Here is a 21,237-nt window from a genome sequence, read left to right on the forward strand (position 1 = left end):
TTAAGTTATCGTTGTTGTTTAGTTGCTAAGTCATGTCTGACTCTTTTGAGACCCCAGTGTACTGTATCCCGCCAGGGTCCTCTGTCTATGCGAGTTTCCAGGCAGGAATACTGGAGTGGGTTGCCATACCTTCCTCCAGGGGATCTTCCCGACCCAGGGACTGAACCCGCATCACTTGCATCTCCTGCACTGGCAGGCGTGTTCTTTATCACTAGTGCCACCTGGGAAGCACAGACACAGTAAGCACTGTTGTCCTGTGCGGCTGGAGAACGGAGTGTTCCGCTTAATCAGATGTCCTGTAACTGGGAAATGCTGAAGTTACAATAAACACATGACTGGCTTTGGGGGAAAAGTTACCATCTTTGTTTTCAGTGTAGTCTAGAATTTGTATCAACTATCTTTCCTTCTACCATAACATCACAATAGCACCAGCAGCAAAGCAACTAACATTCCCATCCTGCTTCCAGAAGCCATGCCCAGCAGAGCAGGTGCTCAGCACAGTCAGTCGAGGGGCACAGGGAAGGATCAGCAGGGCCCCTGGGTAACCCCACACCCACCAAGCTATGGCTTTTCCCCACAACCTGCACCATGTCTCCCCAGGCATCTGCCTCGTCCCTACCTGGCTCCTCATGCCCCAGGAGGCCTGGCGCCTTTCTCCACATTCCGGGGAGCTGGCTGCCTTTTATCCTGACTCTCTCTTGCTTTACTCCCTCTCCCCAGCCCAGAGAAACACTCTGATCCCCAGGACACAGGGAGCTGTGTCTACATAGTGTAAGCAACTTCGCCAGCCAGGACTCCTACTGCGGGGCTCCAGGCCCAGATTGGGCCTTGTAAATGGTAACCACATCTAGCACTGGAGTCCAAATGCTCCAAAGGTCTCTGGACAAGTCAAATACCACCTCCAGCCCTGAGGCTGATAGTGCTCTGATTAATGGAACAACTGATAATAATTCACTATGTGCCGCACAACCAAGTTCAAGCACATGCTTTGCAAACTGTTCTGTATCATGACTGTTGGGGTAGTTACAGAAATCTCTAAAACCTCGTAGAACTGTACCATAAAGGTGTGTTACAAGTGGTGTGAACTGAACAAGGTCTGTAACCTAGTTAACAGTAATGTGCCTGCAATGTAGGAAACTCGGGTTTGATCCCCGGGTCAGGAAGATCCCCTGGAGAAGGAAATGGCAACCCACTCCAGTATTCTTGCCTGGAGAATTCCATGAACAGAGGAACCTAGTGGGCTACAGTCCATGAGGTTGCAAAGAGTCAGACGACTGAGTGACTAACACACACCCCAAAATCAATATCCTGATTTTGATATTGAACTTAAGCTACATAAGATGTTGTGCATGGATGCTAAGTTGCTTCAGTTGTATCCAACTCGTTGCAACTCCATGGAATGTAGCCCAACAGGCTCCTTTGTCCATGGGGTTCTCCAGGCAAGAATACTCAAGTGGGTTGCTATGCCCTCTTCCAGGGGAGCTTCCCAACCCTGGGGATCCTGACTTCTGTGCCACCTGTGTCACCTGCATTGGCAGGTGGATTCTTTACTACTGAGCCATCTGGGAAGCCCTTATAAGACGCTATCCAGGGACAAACTGTTGGAAGAGTTCCCAGGACCCTTATACACTTTTTCTGCAACTACCTGTGAGTCTAATTATTTTGAAAGAAAAGTGAAAAGTGAAAAAACCACTCCAGAACCCCATAACCCTAATCCCCTTCGATAAAATCACTTTCACACCCCTGGGTCTGAGAGCTGACGCAATGTTTTTTTCCAGGTGACCTGAACAGGTCCTCTGAGGCCAGCTTTCTTCTCCAACAAGGGCAGTTCAGGCACAAATGCAAAGCTTGTGCATTTCCAGAGTGACCAAGAAGAACACACCCCTGAGAATTTAGCTTTGGGAAGAGTAGATGGTTAGTTCGCCAAAAGCCACTCTCAGTCCCACTCCCATGAAACAGGGACCGGCCTCCCCAAGCAGGACCCAACAGGACTGAAGGGCAAACCTAAGGCTGGGCTTGTTCTAAAATGTCTTCCTAATCCTTGATGTCTTTGAAAGGAAGATGGGTCCAAGTCCATATGAGTGCATTTGTATACACAGCTTAGCCCAAGGAGCCAAAAATAAAAGTTTACAAATATTAACTAAGTCAGTGATTGTCAAGACTGTAGCTAGAACTATTTCCATTTATAGGATTTACCCACCCACTGGGGACCATGAGCGGTTATGACAAACACAAACCAAGGTTTCTAAACCTCTTCAGTGCCACAGAACCCCCGCCCTCGCCAGCAGCCTGGAGCAGCCTGTGGACCCTCCTCAGAATAATAAGTGCACAAACTAAAAACATGGCATTACCCAGGAAACCGATTATAGAAACACACAGCTATCAAAATATTTCAAAATTGTGCTATGGTGATTAACACATTAAGTAAGACCTAGTGGTAAGGGATTTCCCTGGTGGTCCAGGGGGCTAAGACTCCCAGTGCAGAGGGCCCAGGTTCGATTCCTGGCCAGGGTACTAGATCCCACATGCTGCAACAAAAAGTCCAGCATGCCCCTGTTGTTGTTGTTTAGTATCTAAGTCATGTCTGACTCTTTGCGACCCCATGGACTATAGCCCGACCTCTGTCTATGGGATTTTCCAGGCAAGAATACTGGAGTGGATTGCCATTTTCTTCTCCAGGGGATCTTCAGGACCCAAGGATCAAACCCAAGTCTCCTGCATTGGCAGGCGGATTCTTTACCATCTGAATCACCAAGGAAGCCCCTCCGCATGCTGTAATGAAGATCAAAGATCCAAGTGCCGAAACTAAGACCCAGGGCAGCCAAATAATATTAAAAAATAAATATGCGGTGAGTACCACAGCCACCTTAACTTTGAAGTACCGATGAGGATAATGATACATCAAGAGATTCAAAGTATCTGAAGTATGTCAAACAGTAAAACAAAATCTCAGCAGTTCATACTGGTGACAATCATGGTACTGCTAACATCACCAAGGTTTGCTGTCTACATTGCCAATCGAAGGAAATGCAAACTTTCAGGTAGTGAAAATAAAATGTAACTTTCTTCCATCAAAGTTTTTGGAGCCACCCTTGAATTTTGTCCATGGGTAGCCTCATGTTAAGAACCTCAGGGGTACAAAATGAAAAGATAACCTACAGAATAAGAGAAAATATTTGCAAACAACACAACTGACAAGGTAGTAATCTCCCAAATGTATAAATAGTTTATAGGGCTTAATATAAAAAAAGATATTTTAAATAGGCAGAAGAGCTAAACAGACTTCTCTCCAAAGAAAATATACAGGTGGTCATACAGATGGAAAGATGCTCAACATTACAAATTATTAGAGATATACAAATCAAAAGCTGCAGTGAAGTATCAGCTCACACTGGTCAGAATGGCCACCATTAAAGTTGACAAGTAATAAACTGAAAAGAGGGTGTGGAGAAAAGGGAACCCACCTACACTGTAGGTGAACTGATACAGCCACTTTGGAGAACAGTATGGAGGTTCCTTAAAAAACGAGAGTTAGCACAATCCCGCAATCCCACTCCTAGGCATATACCCTGAGAAAATCATGGTTCAAAAGGATACATGCACCCCAATATTCACTGCAGCACTGTTTGCGGTAGCCAAGACATGGAAGCAACCTCAGTGTCCATCCACAGATACATGTCCACTAACACAGAGGCTCCATCCAACGAATTCTCACACATCCACTCAAACCGATGTTTACCACCACCACCTGACTCCAGCTTTTACAGATAAATGGATAAAGAAGATGGGGTACATACACACAATGAAATATTACTCAGCCATAAAAACTGTGAAAGATGTCATTTGCAGCAACATGGGAGGACCTAGAGATTATCATACCACATGAAGTCAGGCAGAGAAAGACAAATATCATATGACATCACTTACATATGGAATCTAAAATGGTACAAATGAACTTATTTTAAAAAACAGAAAAAGATCCACATACATAGAAAACAGGCTTATGGTTACCAAAGGGGAAAGGAGTGGGGAGACAGATAAATTAATAGGAGTTGGGGATTAACAGAAACACAGTACTGTATATAAACTATATTAACCACAGGATCTACTGTACAACACAAGAAACTATATTCAATATCTTGCAATAACCTATAACAGAAAAGAATACATGTACACATATACATACATATGTATATAACTGAATTATACTGAAAATCAACTACATATCAAAAAAATTCTTTAATTAAAAAATTTAAAATCCAAAAACAAACCAAAAAAAAAACCAAAAAGAACCTCAGGAGTGAGCAGCTGATATATGACTTGCAGGCCCATGAAACACATTTCCTATCCACAACCCCATCATTCCCTCACCATTTACCATTTACATACATTACACATGATAACGTATGTACGTTCCAAAGACATCCCACCACCAACACAGGGCCTCCATCCAATGAATTTTCACGCATCCACTCAAACCAGTGTTTAACACCAGCACCTGACTCTAGCTTTTACCTGGAGCAGTGAGGCCCACCCTACATAGCTCACCTCTTCATCCAGCTTCTCACCAGCTCCTGCCACTGTGAGGAAATACATCATCTCTGGGGGAGCCTGAAGGTAAACCATCATACTCCAAGTGTACCCAGAACCAGGGGACCAGATGTCAGGACCCTGGCAAGTTAGTGCTAGAGGCTGAGAAATCACCAGCCCTGGGCTTCATGCTCTGTGTGATTTGAGGGTGGGAATAGATATAAAGAAAAACGATACGATCAGCTTTACGGATTAAAGGCTGAAGCTAAGGGACTTCCCTGGTGGTCCCTTTCTTTATGGTCAGCAATCCACCTTCCAATGAAGGGACAGGGGTTTAATCGCTGGCCACGGAACTAAGATCCCACCTGCCTCGGGGCAACCAAGTCTGTGTGCCACAAATACTGAGCCCTCGCTCTTCAATGAAAGATCCCACAGGCTGCAGCTAAGACACAGCCAAAAATAAATAAATATTTAAATAAATTTTAAAAAAACAGCTGCAGCTAAGGTGGAAAACTTGGAGAGTAGTTCAAGGTTGAAGAGGTGTGTTCAGTTGCTAAGTCCGATTCTCAATGACCCCATGGACTGCATCACGCCAGGCTTCCCTGTCCTTCACTATGTCCTGGAGTTTGCTCAAACCCATGTCCATTGAATCAGCTGAAGAAGTGTGCATGCTAAGTCACTTAGTCGTGTCCAACTCTTTGCGATCCCACAGACTGTAGCCCGCCAGGCTCCTCCATCCATGGCATTCTCCAGGCAAGAATACTGGAGTGGGTTGCCATGCCCTCCTCCAGGGATTATTCCCAACCCTGGGATCAAACCCATGGCAGATTCTTTACAACCAGTGGCACCTCAGAGTACAACTTTGTCTAGAGACAGGGTCTTTCCAGAGGGAATCAAGTTAACAGGAGGTCATTGGAATGGGTCCTAATCCAGTATGTCTGGTATCCTTCTAAAGGGGGGGTATTTAGACACGGACACATACCCAGGGAAGCTGGGAAGACGTAGGGAGAAGACAACGTCTGGAAGCCAAGGAGAGAGGCCGGGGAGAGGCTCCCTCACAGCCTCAGAAGGAACCAGCCTTGTTAACACTTTGGTTTCAGATTTCTAGTCCCCAAAACTGTGACACAATAAATTTCTGTTGTTTAAGCCAACCAGTGCATGGCACTTTGTCACAGCTGCCCTGGCAAGTTAATAGCATTCAAAGTCACATATATGGCTTGAAAACAGGAAGGCCTTCACTCAGAGCCCATCCAACTCCATTTCTTATGTGCCACGCATCACTGTGAAATTACGTTGTAATCAGAGTTGGTTTCTGGTCCATGGGCAGGAAGAATGATCAATGCCAAGTCTGTCATCAAGAAGGATAGGACTGGATGATGGAGGGGCTCAGGGAATCCTGGGGTCACTGTTGGTGAACCTACCTCCAGCCCATGGGCTTTGGGGGAGCCATCAACTTACCAGGCAGAGATTGCTTTAATTTTTGATTCAAATATTCAGCGAGGAACTCTGGCCTAGAGCAGTGGTTCACAAACTTGGCTGTACAACAGAAGCTCCTGTGGAGCTTTAAGAAAATTCCACCCAAACCCGAGCCCCACCCCAGACCTGCCAAATCAAAATCTTGGGGGGTGGGGGCTGGGCCAGAGCAATTTCTAAAAGCTCCCCAGATAATTCTAATGTGTAGCCTGGGTTGAGAGCCTCTGGACCCTATGACCTTTGAAGGCCTTTCCTTCTCAGAATTCGGTGAGAGTGCACTCTGTGTTTATCTTAGTGGTTCTCAGGAGCGTGCTGGGGGTTGCCTGGGGCTGGTTTCTAGGTTCAGGCCACAGCCGCCTTTACTGGGTTTGGGTGAATGAATAATTCTCATGAACAGTGGGACAGTGACAAAGAGGGGAGGAAATTTAAAAAGACTTTTGCCTTTTCGTTAAAATATTAATTCAATAAGCTTTGGTTATGAAGCTCCTGAATATTCATTGGAAAGACTGATGTTGAAGCTGAAGCTCCAATACTGTGACCACCTGATGCGAAGAACTCATTTATTAGCAAAGACCTGAGGCTGGGAAAAACTGAGACACGAGGAGAAAGGGGCAACAGAGGATAAGATGATTGGATGGCATCATCAACTCAATGGAAATGAGTTTGAGCAAACTCCGAGAGATAGTGAAGGACAGGGAAGTCTGGCTTGGTGTAGTTCATGGGGTTGCAAAAAGTCAGACATGACTTTACAATAATAAATGAAGCTCCTACATGCCAGGAACTCAAAAATGAACAGAGACCAGTATCTAGACCTCTAGATGCCTAGCCTCATTCCAGAAATAAACAGAGAGCTATTAAAGTGGGAATACCCCAACTGAGGTGTATATGGGAGCAAGGGGTCAAGACACCACCCCTAAAGCAACAGAAGGTGACCCCAGACATGATCTTAAAGGAGAAACAAGAGTATATTCCATGAGGTCAAAAGCGCATGGAAAGGCTTGATCCATGCTAGGCTGAAATGATTTTGTTCAGGTAGAAATAGAGAAGATAACACACCTGCAGAGACTGAGAAAATGTGAGACCACTGCTCTATGAATCAGGGATTTAAGAAGGGGTGGCCTGGTTTGGGTAAGGCACTGCCCCACCTCCTTGTTCACTCACTGTCCACCTGGGCCCAGCTCTCTCGGTACCCACAGAGCAGCCTCCAGATCCCACGTCTGCCCGAGGCAGGGGGGTCTCTATATGATCTATGCACCAACATTTAAAAGGGAGCTCTTAATAAGTACATATTTCAGAGCTCCACAAGCTAGAGATTCTGGGCACCTGTATTAGGCATGTGAACTTACCACGGGTTCCCTGGAATTCTGATGGGTAACTCTTTTTTGTTTTGTTTTCAACTTTTTATTTTATATTGGAGTATAGTTGATCAACAATATTGTGACAGTTTCAGGTGTATAGCAAAGTGATTCAGTTATACATATACATATGTCTATTCTTTTACAAATTATTTTCCCATTTAGGTTGTTACATAACATTGAGCAGAGTTCCCTGTGCTATAGAGTAGGTCCTTGTTGGTTATCCATTTTAAATATAGCAGTGTGTACATATCCATCCTAGACTCCCTAAGAACTTCTCTTTTAATAAACACCTAGGAGTAGGGGATAAGCTTGATTCTAGACCAGCAGTTCTATAAATTTAGCATCTCTGATGGGTAATTCTTAACCTCAGGGGCACTCCTGGCTCTGAGCTCCAAACCTGTTTCTGAGGGCAGTCTGCCAGGCCTATGGTCCACCAGCTTTGCCTGCTGGGCCTGCTGACTTAGACCCTCGGCCTCCGTCTCCCACAAGGAGTGCTCACCTGGCTCCCTCCTGGAAGGCTGATCCAGGAGCTGGAGTTCTCCCTGAAAGACCCAGCCAGGCCCAGGACCCCTCCAGGTCTCGTCCCTGCTCTCAGCCCAGGGTCCAGCACCAACCTAGCCAAGGGGCTGCCCCTGAGTGCAGACCCCCTGCCCAAGTTCATCACCATGAACCCTCATCCCACAGTGTGGAACCTCATTCTCAGCCTTTCACATAAGCTGCATCTGCACAAGTGCAGGAGCCCCGGGTTTGCTCCCTGGGTCAAGATCTCCCCGAGGAGGAAAAGGCTACCCACTCCAGTATTCTTGCCTGGAGAATCCCATGGACAGAGGAGCCTGGCAGGCTACAGTCCATAGGGTCACAAAGAGTCAGACACGACTGAAGCAACTGAACATGCATGCACGCACGAGGATACAAATGGGGACTTGTATGTCCCGTGTGCTTCATGTGTTAACAGGGCTCCCCACAACGACCAGGATAACAGGGGTGTAGGGTTCTTTGCACATGGAAGTCATTCCTTCCCTGGCGGTCAACCATCCTGTTCCAGAAGGCAGGCATCCCAGGAGGTGGGCAAGTCCTGGGCTGGAGGGAGGGCCTGGAGCGCAGGGAACCAGCCCCACCCACCTGGGCACACCTCCCCTCACTCACAGCTCAGAACTTGACTTAGAGACCACCACCTTCAGACTGTCTTCGGTTCCTGTCTCACAAGGGCCAGTCACTTCAAGCCCTGGCACCAGAAACCAAGCACCCAAAACACATTTTATAGACTTTATTTACCCTAAAATATACCCTGCTTCCAAACCACCAAGGAACCTGGAAATTTACCAGGAAATTGGGCAACTGTAACTTCTCCTGGAGACGCTGGAATCAACACTTCATTAAATGAGAAAAATTTCTGCGAGTCAAAGCTGTCACAGTCCTCAGAAGGATGCGGACAGGGGAAGTGGGTGTTTTTTCTGAGGGCAAGGTGGTTGGCAAATCCTTAGCTAGAAGGAAGCTGGCATGTTCCCCAAAGTCAGCCCAGTAAAGGCATTCATACGTCTGCGAGCTGATGGAACACGTCTGTGGCGCAATTCTTCCACCCGGGCTTGGGGAGCCCAGACAGCCCTCGACAGCCACACCCTGTCTTACTCCAATTAAACAGGAATGATTTGTGGGTTCTCGATACAAATGACTAGCAAAGGATCTTCTGGAATAAAATTAAGCCTCTTAACTTAAAACAAACAAACAAAAAAAATTCACTGAGACATCAAAAAGATGAGCTCAAATCCACTGTCAAGAGTTTCCTGCGCACTTTTTCTTTCAACTTGTCTTTCTCCCTTGGGCGATCTCCGGCCTAAGGTTATTGTTACACACAACATTCTTTTCAACTTAGACTTCATCTGTTTCTTCCTATAACACATAATTTTGAAGCACTGGGCTAAGGGAGGCATTTTTACAATGAGCAGGAGAACAGAGTTGCAACAGATAAAAAATGTTGATGCACAGAGGCAGCTGAGAATGGGGAGGAAGAAGGCTGGGTTGATGCTGAATTGAACAAGTGCTCAGGGCTCAGCTCGATCATAATATAGTACAAAGGAAGGTAGAGGTTTTGAGTAGACTTCATTGCCATGCTTTTTTACCTCGTATCAGTGAAATGTATTGTTGTTGTTTAGTTGCTAAGTTACGTCAGACCCTTTGAGATCCCATAGACTGGATCCCACCAGGTTCTTCTCTCCATGGGACTTCCCAGGCAAGAATACTGGAGTGGGTTGTCATTTCTTTCTCCAGGGGATCTTCCCTGACCAAGGATTGAACCAATGTTTCCAGTTGGCACGCACTGGCAGGCAGATTCTTTACCACAGAGCCATTTGGGAAGCCCGTGACATTTATGGGAAGATGCAGCGGATGTGGGCCACAGACCTTTAGGGAGCATGTTGGAGGACAGAGCAGTGGTGGCTGGGGAAAAAGGTGGGTGGGAGAGCATGACTACAAAGCGGTTGCAGCTCAGAGATTTTAGAGGTTTGGAACTAGCGGTGGAATTACAGGAGTCTATTTACATGAGTCTAAATGTGTTCAAACGGGTAAAATTGTTATTACTACTATGTTTTAATATGAAAAAGAAAATAATAAACAACGCCAACTCTAGATAGGGGAGAGAAGGGTAACACCCTTCCCCCGTCACATGAGAAGGTCCCCGGATCCTTCCGATCACATGTGGATACTCAGCAAAACTCTCCTCAGGGTGGCGGGCAAGCTTGGAAACCCAGCAACCCAGTGACCATCGCTAAGAGCACCAAGACCCCAGGGAAGCAGCAGAGATGCTGCAGGAGGAAGCTGGCCCCCTAAGTGGCAGATGGAGAGAGGAAGCAGAGAAGGACTTGGAGGGGCAGAAGGAAACTGGCCGACGTGGCAGGAGGACGCTGCCAGAGCAGCAGGGCCGGGGGATGCCTGGTCCCGGCCCAGGCCTGCTGTGAGGGGTCCTGGAGAGGAGCCAGATGTCCCACTTCTCCCCAGGCATCCCTTTCATCAAGGCTTCCATGGGCCGTGGGCCAAGAAAGCCTGAATAAGACCTTTAATTTTCTCAGGGCTTCTCCCTTCTCGGATGGCAAAAGGCCCAGCCCCCAAACCAGTCAAGAGGGCAGGCCCCGATACGGAAGGTGGTACAATGGCCAAACTTGCCTCCCTTCCCACCCCATGAGCTCTCCAAAATGAAGGCAGCTTCCGGATGCTCATCTCAGCCTCCAGGGGTCTTTCTGCAAAGGACCTCACTGGGCACGCGCACAATGACCGACGCAAAAAGCGTGAGGAAAAGCTGAAGCAGGGCAGGCGTCTGTCTGCCCACTGGTTCCTTAGGAAACCTGAGCAGCTCAGAGTGAACCTAAGGGGCAAGGCACATCTCTCTAGACCACAAAAAGGGTACAGACCGGGGTCCTGAGGGTCAGTGGCTGGTCCAGGAGCTCCAGGGGTCCAGAGTGGTTCCAAGAGAATGGGCTCCAGGGCTTCCCATAGACCATTTGAAAGGCTCCTGTGGGTGGAAGAGGCTGCAGAGGCTGCAGAAGAAATACCAGAAAGAGTTTCTGGTCTCCGGCACAAGCCTCTCTACGGTTCCAGGAATCCCCTTGGCCTTATGCGGCGCCTCCTGCTATTTATTTACACAAGGCTGAATCCCACCTTCCAGGGCGCTGCAGAGCCCTCCTCCAACACAAAGCCCGATTGTGCTTCCACCTCCTCACAGCCAACTCGGAGACAGAAACTCGCCGGAGGGAAGACAATTTGTACCAGAGATGGAGACGCGCGCAGATTTAAAGGCACGGTCCTTCAATAACGGCGATCTTTCTTAGGGTGGAAAACCACCTTCGGAGGAAAGACAGGAAGGTGTGGCAGGGGGTTTCTGGTGCCAGGAGGCTCTCCCGCAGGTGAGCTCCGGCTATTCGGTTTTGGAGCATCTCCAAAGAGCCAGGCCTCATGGCAGGCCTGACTGAGAGAGAAATTAGCATGCTGCTCTACTCAATTATCCACTTACAGAGAGGCATGACAACATTTCATTAGAGCAGGACATGCAAATGCAAGATGCATCGAGAGTAGAAAACCCCAGAGTGTTGTGGGTTTTTTTTTACCCCCCAAAAGGAGACAAGAAACTTTATCATCTCCCAAAACTATGCTAGCCTAACCTAGAGTGATTTTGGCAATTCAGACACAATGATTTTTCTTAGGATTTGCAAGGTGGCGCTTTCTCTCTGTACCCAAACCTCTCTCAGCACAGGATTTGGATAACATTATTTTTATTTTTTTATTTTACTTGTTAATTTAGTTTTGGATGCACTGGGTCTTTGTTGCTGTGTGTGGGCTTTTTCTAGTTGCAGCAAGCTGGGACCAGTCTTTGTTGCGGTGCGAGGGCTTCTCATAGTGGTGGCTTCTCTTGCTGTTGAGCACAGGCTCACTAGTTGTGGCACACGGGCTTAGCTGCCCTGTGGCATGTGGGATCTTCCTGAACCAGGGATCAAATCCATGTCTTCTGCATTGGCAGGTGGATTCTTAACCACCAGACCAACAGGGAAGTCCCAGACTTTATTAAACAGGTTCTTTCCACAGCAAAATACATTTGAAAAGTGCTGAAACAGCCCTCAGGAAAGCTGGACCCCGGAGCTCTGGGTAGGTTTCAGCTTCCCACGGAATTTTGCAGATGGTCTTTGGGTACCAAACCCAGAAAACCAGAGAGGTCCCAGACAGAGGGCAATGGGCGCCTATATTCTAAAGCACCCATGCAAGAGGGGACAAGGCAGCAAAATGCAGCCTGTTCATTGTTCAGCTCCTGGGGTTCTGAGGCCAGGCTAAGGGAACCTCTGGGCTGATGTGGCTGCCAGCTTTCCAGCTGCTGCCCATGAAGCAGGCACTTAAACAGCAGTGTGGCTGGTTCCTTGTTTATACTTTGGATTGTTATTGTTCTTGCTCAGCCTCTAAGTCGCATCCGACCCTTTGTGACCCCATGGACTATGGGATGCCAGGCTTCCCAGTCCCTCAGTATCTCCCAGAGTCTGCCCAAGTTTGTGTCCATTAAATCAGTGATGCCATCCAACCATCTCATCCTCTGTCACCCGCTTCTCCTGTCCTTAATCTTTTCCAGCATCAGAGTCTCTTCCTATGAGTCAGCTACTCACATCAGGTGGCCAAAGTATTGGAGCTTCATTCTATCCAATGAATATCCAGGGTTGATTTCCTTTAGGATTGACTGGTTGGACTCCTTGCTATCTAAAGGACTTTCAAGAGTCTTCTCCAGCACCACAGTTCGAAAGCATCAATTCTTCGGCACTCAGCCTTCCTTAGGGTCCTGCTCTCACAACAGTACATGACTACTGTATACTTTGGATACTAGAGTATGCACCTCTAACCGCCCCCCTCCCCTAGGAGGCTACTCTGCACCTTGCTTACTTCCCGCAGAATGCTTGCTTTCCTCTAACACTTTGTTTTACACTTTGTTTTTAATTTGTTTTTGTCTGTGCTGTGTCTTCCTTGCTGTGTGCAGTCTTTCTCTAGTTTTGGAGAGCCAGAGCTACTCTCCAGATGCAGAGCACTGACGTCTGTTGCTGTGGCTCCTGGGCTCCAGAGCTAGGGCTCAGCAGTGTGGCCCATGGGCCTAGCTGCCTCGTGGCATGTGGAATCTTCCCAGACCAAGGATCAAACCCATGTCTCCTGCATTGGCAGGTGGATTCTTAACCACTGAGCCACCAGGGAAGTCTCACATTCTCTCACATTCTGATCGAGATCTCCAGCTTTTCAGCCATCCCTGGAGGCACCAGGCTACACCCACTGTGCACATGTGAGTAATTACCACCAACTGCAGCCCCCTCCCCCCATCCCATCACCTCCTATGAAGCCCCAGGCCTCCCCTGAGCAGCAAAGGAAGGAGAAAAGAGGGAAAGGCAGGAAAACCAGCAGGGTCTCTCCTGTCCTGACCCATCCAGCTCCCCAGGCCCAGGCAGGCTGACTTGCCACCATCCCTCCTACTCTCCCCTGGCCCCCTCCCCCAGAAGCCTCCAAGCCAGTGCTATGGACCCAACAGGGTGCTGTGAGTCCAAAAAACCCTACAGGTTTCATAGAGTCTCAGGTTCATAGGATCAGGGCTTCTCAGAGACAATGCTCAGGCACTACAGGCCATTTCCAAACTGCAGCCTCAGAATGCAACCACTGGAAGGAGTCCCACAGGCCACCCCGTTCAGCGTCTACACTGTACTGGCCATGTCCGGGCCACGTCCCCCAAACTCACAAAGCCCTTCCCACCACCACATGGCCTAGTGGGAGGTGGTGCCCTGTGGGAGGGGCCAGCAAAAGTGGGTTCTACATCAATCCCCACCCCTTGAAGGCTGAGTGGCCTCAGGCAAAGATCTTGACCTCTCTGAGCCCTGATTTCCTCCAGAGTAAAGCAGGAATAACCACTGTGCCCACCAGTAGGCTCATTCTGAGGATTAAGTGAGTTAATATATGCAATACTCCTCTGGGACACTGAACGCCCTCAAGAAAGAGACTATTACCTCTGCAAAAAAGTACTGCTCAGAAAGAAGAGAAATTCAGGTACCAGTCTTGCTATGTTTCCCTTTTTTTGGCCATGCCGTGCAGCATGTATATGCATCGTGTGTGTGCGTGCTCAGTCACTTCAGTCGTGTCCAACTCTTTGCAACCCCATGGACTATAGTCCACCAGGCTCCTCTGTCCATGGAATTCTCCAGGCAAGAATACTGGAGTGGGTTACCATGCCCTTCTCCAGGGGGTCTTCCCAACCCAGGGATCAAACCCTTGGCTCCTGCATTGGCAGGCGGATTCTTGACCCACTGCGCCACCTGGGAAGCCCTTTTATATGCATGTACTCATATGACATATGCACATAGCCACATATGTTTATGAGCATGCACACACATGCACATGGTTTATTCATGTTTGATATACTATGTTGTCTGTACCCCAGGGTTCTGCAGCCTCAGCATTATGAACATTTGGGGCAAGATAATTTTTTTGCTGTGAGGAACTATCCTGTACCTTTTAAGACGCTAAGTAGCATTCTTGGCCTCTACCCACGAGACGCTAGTAGTAACTCCCCGCCGCCCCCACCACCAAGTCGTAACAACCAAAAATGTCTCCAGACATTGCCAACTGTCCCCTGGGGGACAAAACTGCCCTCACTGCAGAATTAATCGTGTACACACACCCACACATTCATATGGCGTGCTTTGACAGAGTGACGAGGTAAGCAGGGTGAGAACAGAACTAAATTTCCGTGGACAGAGCCCTTGCAGTGTGCTCATGGAAACTTTACAGGGACGGCGACTGCAAACATACACAGTACTTTTGAGCTTCTTTACATCTGTAAAAACGGTTACTGTGCTCGTAAAGACTGCCCACAGACTTAATTTGGCTCAGACATACAGAGTCCCATTTAGTGCGTAAAATCACTGGGCCCCAAGACTCCCCAGCTCCAGTCAAGAATATGCTTGGGAACTCGGCCTGGGGGAGGAGAACACAGGAGGATCCTGTGTACTCTCGCCTCACGTGCTGGCCTTGAGCTCCCTTGAGCAGGCCACTGGGGGCCTTGCCCAAGGAAGGGGGCATTTTGTCAAATGTGCAATTCCTTTTTACTTAATGCGATAGTAGACTGAACTAAATGTCTACCGGCCTGGTTTAGAAAAGCAAGGAGCCGGGTGAACAAACTTGAGTATACTGACATGAGACCATATATACACACCTACCTGCCTGGCTAACTGCAGTAAAAGTGAACAGTAACCATAGTGATGGGCAGAGAGGTAAAGTGGAAGAGGGGAGGTGAATGTCTGCTTTAGAGAAGGGTCTGTTTACCCCAGTGTTGAAAAACAAGATTCCTGAACTCCGTCTACTTCATTATGACTTCTTTAACATTTGTTTTTAATTTACCTGAGATCATAATCTCCACTGAGGACCACATGTGAGCCAAACTTGAACTTGAAAACCAAGCTGGGCCTTTTGTTCTGCCTGCGTTAATGAGTACACAAAGAGGCATCTGATTTCTCCCTCCCCCATGGCCTGAACACCAGCTCCCATTTATGTAACTAATAATGTGAGAGGGGGCTGCAGGCTGTCTGGGGATAATGGGCCCAGGGACAGGTATCAGGAAATGAAGGTTCCAATCCCAGCTGATTCACTATGTGCCACTGAGACAAGAGATTTCAAAGACTGAGCCTCATCTTTAAAAATATTGACAGTTTTCCTTGCTAGGTGGATGCGCTGAGGACATTCAATAGCATTATGAAAGTCTACCAGAATTCCAGTTATTCACACTGAAAGTGAAGACCAAGCTATGGTTCCCAAAGTGGGTTTGCTAGAGCTCTGGTCCTGTGAGATGCTATTCAGAATGAAGGGATCGACAGACCCTTCACTCATCCAACAAATATTTGTGAAGAGCCTTCTAAACGCCTGGTGCTGGGCTTCCCTGGTGGCACAGTGGCAAAGAATCCGCCTGCCAAAGCAGGAGACATGGGTTGAATCCTTGGTCAGGGAAGATCCCACAGGCTGAGGAGAAACTAAGCCCATGCACCACAACTATTGAGCCCGTGCTCTAGAGCTTGTGTGTGTGTGTGTTAGTCATTCAGTTGTGTCCGACTCTTTGCGATCCCACAGACTGTAGCCCACCAGCTTCTTCTATCCATGGACTTCTCCAGGCAAGAATACTAGAGCGGGTTGCCATTCCCTTCTCCAGGAGATCTTCCCAACCCAGGGATCGACCCAGGTCTCCTGAGTTGTAGGCCATCTGAGCTACCAGGGAAGCACTGGTCTAGAGCTTGGAAACTGCACTACTGAAGCCCACACGGTCTAGAGCCCGTGATCTGCAACAAAAAGAAGCCAGTGCAGGGAGAAGCCTGAGCACCGCAACTAGAGAGAAACCCTACTCTCCAGAGACAAGCCTGTGTAGCAACAAAGATCCAGCACAGCCAAAAATAAATAAATGAAAACACATAAACGCCTGGTGCTAGAATCCCACAGAAAACAGGCCCCTTCCCCAAGTTCTTCAGTGAGGTTAGGCTCCAAAGAAGACAGCGCCTATTGGATCACTGTGAAGTCACATATTTACCAGCAGAGCAATGTGCTCAAGTACAGGGAGCTCAGCATTTGCACCAGGGACCACATCTAAGGCTGGGAGCCAGGGACTATGAAGTGAAATGTGTGCATGGGGTTAGGGACACTGGGTGGATGGTAGTATTTCAAACACAAGGAAAGCCTTGGTCAAATAAGCCAGAGGACTCTTGCATAGCACACTCCCCCTAAGAGACCACACCGGCATGTTAAAGTCTTGCAGAAATGAAGCAATAGTACTACCTCTTAACATCCCTAGGATGTTACTCTGGGAAATGCTGATAGAGGCTCTATTGTTCCCAAAGCCTGTAAGAAACTTCAGCATAAAACAAAAGCTCTTGTTTGTATAATTGGAAAACTACCATGTGTCCTCTCAGAACAGCCAAAATACCTTAGAGTTGCTAATGTAATTCTAAAGTATTTTCCTTGGCAAAGGCCTATGAAAACATATGGCTTCTACAACTGCTAACATACCCCCAGTATTACAGATGAAGGAATGTCCACAGCTACATACCAGTGGGAACTCTGTCTCCAGCACAGACATCTGCTTCATTTTTAAAAGAATGTACAGCCTTAAACTGGGATGAACTGAAGAAATCTTCACAAAAAGTAACATTAAGGGACTTCCCTGGTGGTCCAGTGGCTAACACTCCATGCTCCCAATGCAGTGGGCCGGGGTTCAATCCCTGGTCAGGGAACTAGTTCCCACATGCCGCAGCTAAAGATCCTGAGTGCCACAATGAAGATCCCAGTGCAGCCAAATGATTTTTTTTTAAAGGAAAATTAAAAGGATCAACCACCAGTGGTCAACTTATCAAAGATCACACCCAAGACTCCCCCGGTGGTCCAGTGGTTAAGAAGCTGTCTTCCAAAGCTGTTGATGCAGGGTTGATCCCTGGTCAGGGAACTAAGATCTCACACGCTTGCAGGCAACTAAGTCTGCAAGCCACAACTAGAGAGAGCCCTTGTGCTCTAGGATGGCAGTCCCCAACCTTTTTGGCACCAGGGACCAGTTTCCTGGGAGACAATTTTTGCACCCATCCTGAATGATTTGGGGATGATTCAAGCACAGTAGGATTCGTGCTCCTATGAGAATCTAATGCCACTATTGATCTGACAGGAGGCGGAGCTCAGGTGAAAATGCTAGGGATGGGGAGCAGCTATAAACGTAGCTTCACCTGATCACCTGCTGCTCACCTGCTGTGCAGTCCAGTTCCTAATGGGCCCCTCATCAGTACCATGGCCCGAGGGGGGGGGGAACCCCTGCTCTAGAACCCACGCACTACAACTAGAGAGCCCTCATGGCTCAAATCCTGAGCCCCCACGCCCCCGAACGCTGCAACTAAGACCTGACATAATCAACCAAACAAATATAAATAAATATTTTTTAAAAAAACAAAGATCACACCTGAGCTCTTTTTGTGCCTAGCACAGCCATGGCTCAGGGTCCCAAGAAGCACCTGAAACTCGCAGCAGCTCCAAAACATTGGATGCTGGATAAATTGACCAGTGTGTTTGCCCCTCAACCATCTGCCGGCCCCCACAAGCTGAGGGAATGTCTCCCCCTAATCATTTTCCTAAGGAACAGACTTAAGTATGCCCTAACAGGAGATGAAGAAAAGAAGATTTGCATGCAGCGATTCATTAAGATCGATGGCAAAGTCCGCACAGATATAACCTACCTGCTGGCTTTATGATGGTCATCAGCATTGATAAGACTGGAGAGAATTTTTGTTTGATCTATGACCCCAAGGGTCGCTTTGCTATTTATCATCTTACATCTGAGGAGGCCAAGTATAAATTGTGCAAAGAAAGATATTTGTGGGGACAAAAGGAATCCCTCATCTGGTAACCCAGGATGCTCGTACCATCTGTTACCCCGATCCCCTCATTAAGGTGAATGACACCATTCAGATTGACTTGGAGACTGGCAAGATTATTGATTTCATCAAATTTGACACTGGTAACCTGTGCACGGTGACTGGAGGTGCTAACCTGGGAAGAACTGGTGTGATTACAAACCGGGAGAGACATCCAGGCTCTTTTGCAGTAGTTCATGTATGTGTAAGATGCGAACGGCAACAGCTTTGCCACACGGCTCTCAAACATTTTCGTTACTGGCAAAGGCAACAAACCGTGATTCTCTCTTCCCCGTGGAAAGGGTATTCGCCTTACCATTGCTGAGCAGAGAGACAAGAGACTGGCAGCCAAACAGAGCAGTGGATAAAATGATCTCTATGTGATGTGTCTGGAAAAGTCTTTGTACTTAATTAAAGATAATACCAAATGATTAATAAAAGCAAAAAGATCATACCTGAAAGTTCTCAAAAGTGAATGATAAATTTCCCTTGTTAACCTAACAATGTCCAGGAGGAAGCCAGATTTTTGCTGTTTATTTTATTATATATGATGTGCTAAAATGAGGGAAGTGCAGTTACACAAATAACCATATAGTACAGATTTTGTCTACAAGGCACTGTGCTAGGGGCAACGGTGATCAAAAGGGAAATATGACAGCCAGGATTGCTAAGCATATGGGTTCTACAAAACCAGCAATCCAAAACTGAACACAAGTTCATACAAGGAATGGTACAATACAGAGACTAAATTTCATAGGGGCTAGGAAGACCTGAAAAGCCAAGGCCACCAAAGTTGATAAAGAGGTTACCTTAACAAAGCCCTTACTACGTACTCAGTATGTAGTACTTTGCAACCGTGAGGCAGGTCCTAGGAATATATAAAAATATGGCCTCGGCATTCAGTTGTTCAGTTTCAGCTTCAGTCTTCAGAAGACCTGTAATTCTGCCTGATGGATGAGCATGTGGTCACAGAGGTGACCAATACATCTAATTACTGTCACAATGTGAGAAACAGAGAAATGAAGCATGTTTGGATTTGCTGTCATTATCTGAACAAACCCTTTCAAAAACAGGGAGGCATTCCACACGCAACCTGGGTGGAAATCTTGCGAGCTTTATCCAGTGAAATGCTAACAACTGGCAGAAATAGATAAGCATATATTTTATTGAAAGGATATAAGCATGAAAGATAGAAAACAATTCTAATGTACAACTAAAATTACTAAATAGGAGGATTAATTAACAACATTATTAAGAGGACATTAAAAATGGAGATCATTAGGACTTTCCTGGTGGTCCAGTGGTAAAGAATCCACTTTTCAATGCAGAGGACGTAGGTTCGATCCCTGCAGAGGGGAACTAAGATCCTACATGATAAGGTGCAACTAAACCTGCAAGTCAGCACTAGAAAGCCTGCCTGCCACAACTACTGAGCCAGCATGGTACAACTACCGAGCCAAGCATCACAACTACAGAGTCTGTGTGCCGCACGGAAAGATCCTGCAATGAGAAAGATCCTACACGCCACGACTAAGACCCCATGCAGCCAAATAAATAAATAAATACACACACACACAAAGAGAACATTACATACTTTTAGTACAAAAGAAGTGACTATGTGTTTTAAAATCACAGCTATTACATTCTACTTTCAAATTCTACAGATTAGTTAATGCGCTCATAACATTAAACAGAACACCCTTTAGGAGCTTTATATGCACCCTTAGCATTCAGACTATGGTCTCTAAATAACATCTTTCACTGAAAGGAAGCAGAGATCCTAGAAATATCTGGCCCCAGGTCTACAGCAGGAAATCCACAAGATGAACCTGGAACACCATACCAGTAATCCCAGAAGCATCAAAGACTGTATACACAAAGACTGTATACACAAAAACTCAGGAACCAACTTGAAGAGGCTCCCGCTGGCTAAAGATGTATTAATTTGAGTTTCAATAAAGATAATAATTGTAAATCAGTTGAACTATATCAAATAGGTTTACATCCATGAATCTGTAACAATATTAAGAAAAAAAAATTCAGCAGTCACTTTTGCAGGATAATAGGACAACAACTGAAAACTGGAGAAAGGATCAAACATTTAAATTGCTTCTTCCATATGATCTAGAGCAGGGGTCAGCAAACTGTTTCTGTCAAGGGCCAGATCTTTTCAGCAGTGTGAGCCACTTATGGGGCTTCCCAGGTGGCACAGTGGTAAAGAATGTGCCTGACAAGTGACCCAGTGTGCCCTGGGTCAGGAAGATCCCTTGGAAAAGGAAATGGCAATCCACTTCAGTATTCTCACCTGGAAAATCCAATGGACAGAAGAGTCTGGCAGGCTACAGTCTATAGGGTCACAAAGAGTCGTATATGACTTGGCGACTGAGTGAGCATACACGCAGACATGGGCCACTTATGGCCCCAGCGGCAACTGCTCAACCCAGCCGCTGCTGTGCAAAAGCAGCCACAGACAATATGCAAATGAATGGGCATGGCTGTTCCAATAAAACTTTAATTACAAAAATAAACATTGGGTTGGATTTAGCCTGTTGACCTTAGTTTGCCGATCTCTGATCTAAGGTAACTTAGTAGTTGATGAAAGGTAGTTTCTCTTTTTCGGAGAAGGCAATGGCACCCCACTCCAGTACTCTTGCCTGGAAAATCCCATGGACGAAGGAGCCTGGAAGGCTGCCATCTATGGGGTCGCACTGAGTTGGACACGACTGAAGCGACTTAGCAGCAGCAGCAGCAGCTGCTTCTCTTTTTAAAAATGTTATGGAGAAGCAATGATACAAACAGACTATGGCCATTTTGAAACTGCTCACAGGTGATGTGGGTGATGATCATCAGTGGTTGCTAATACAGAGAGACAGGCTGACCTGCAGTGCCTCTCCATGAAAGGCCATTTATGAAAGAGTTGTGCAAAAATAAAGTAAGAAGTA

At 46.9% G+C, this 21,237-nt stretch overlaps 1 protein-coding gene and 1 pseudogene across 1 annotated transcript in view; one reads left to right on the forward strand and one right to left on the reverse strand.

The window, feature by feature from the left end:
- The window catches only part of TCF7L1 (transcription factor 7 like 1), a 191,422-nt gene that overhangs the window by 154,558 nt on the left and 15,627 nt on the right, over positions 1–21,237 (reverse strand). The gene's annotated exons all lie outside the window — the stretch shown is intronic.
- LOC128056484 (40S ribosomal protein S4-like) lies at positions 17,873–18,663 on the forward strand (annotated as a pseudogene).

Source organism: Budorcas taxicolor, chromosome 11 (assembly GCF_023091745.1).
Source record: "Budorcas taxicolor isolate Tak-1 chromosome 11, Takin1.1, whole genome shotgun sequence".
Lineage (NCBI taxonomy): Eukaryota > Metazoa > Chordata > Mammalia > Artiodactyla > Bovidae > Budorcas > Budorcas taxicolor.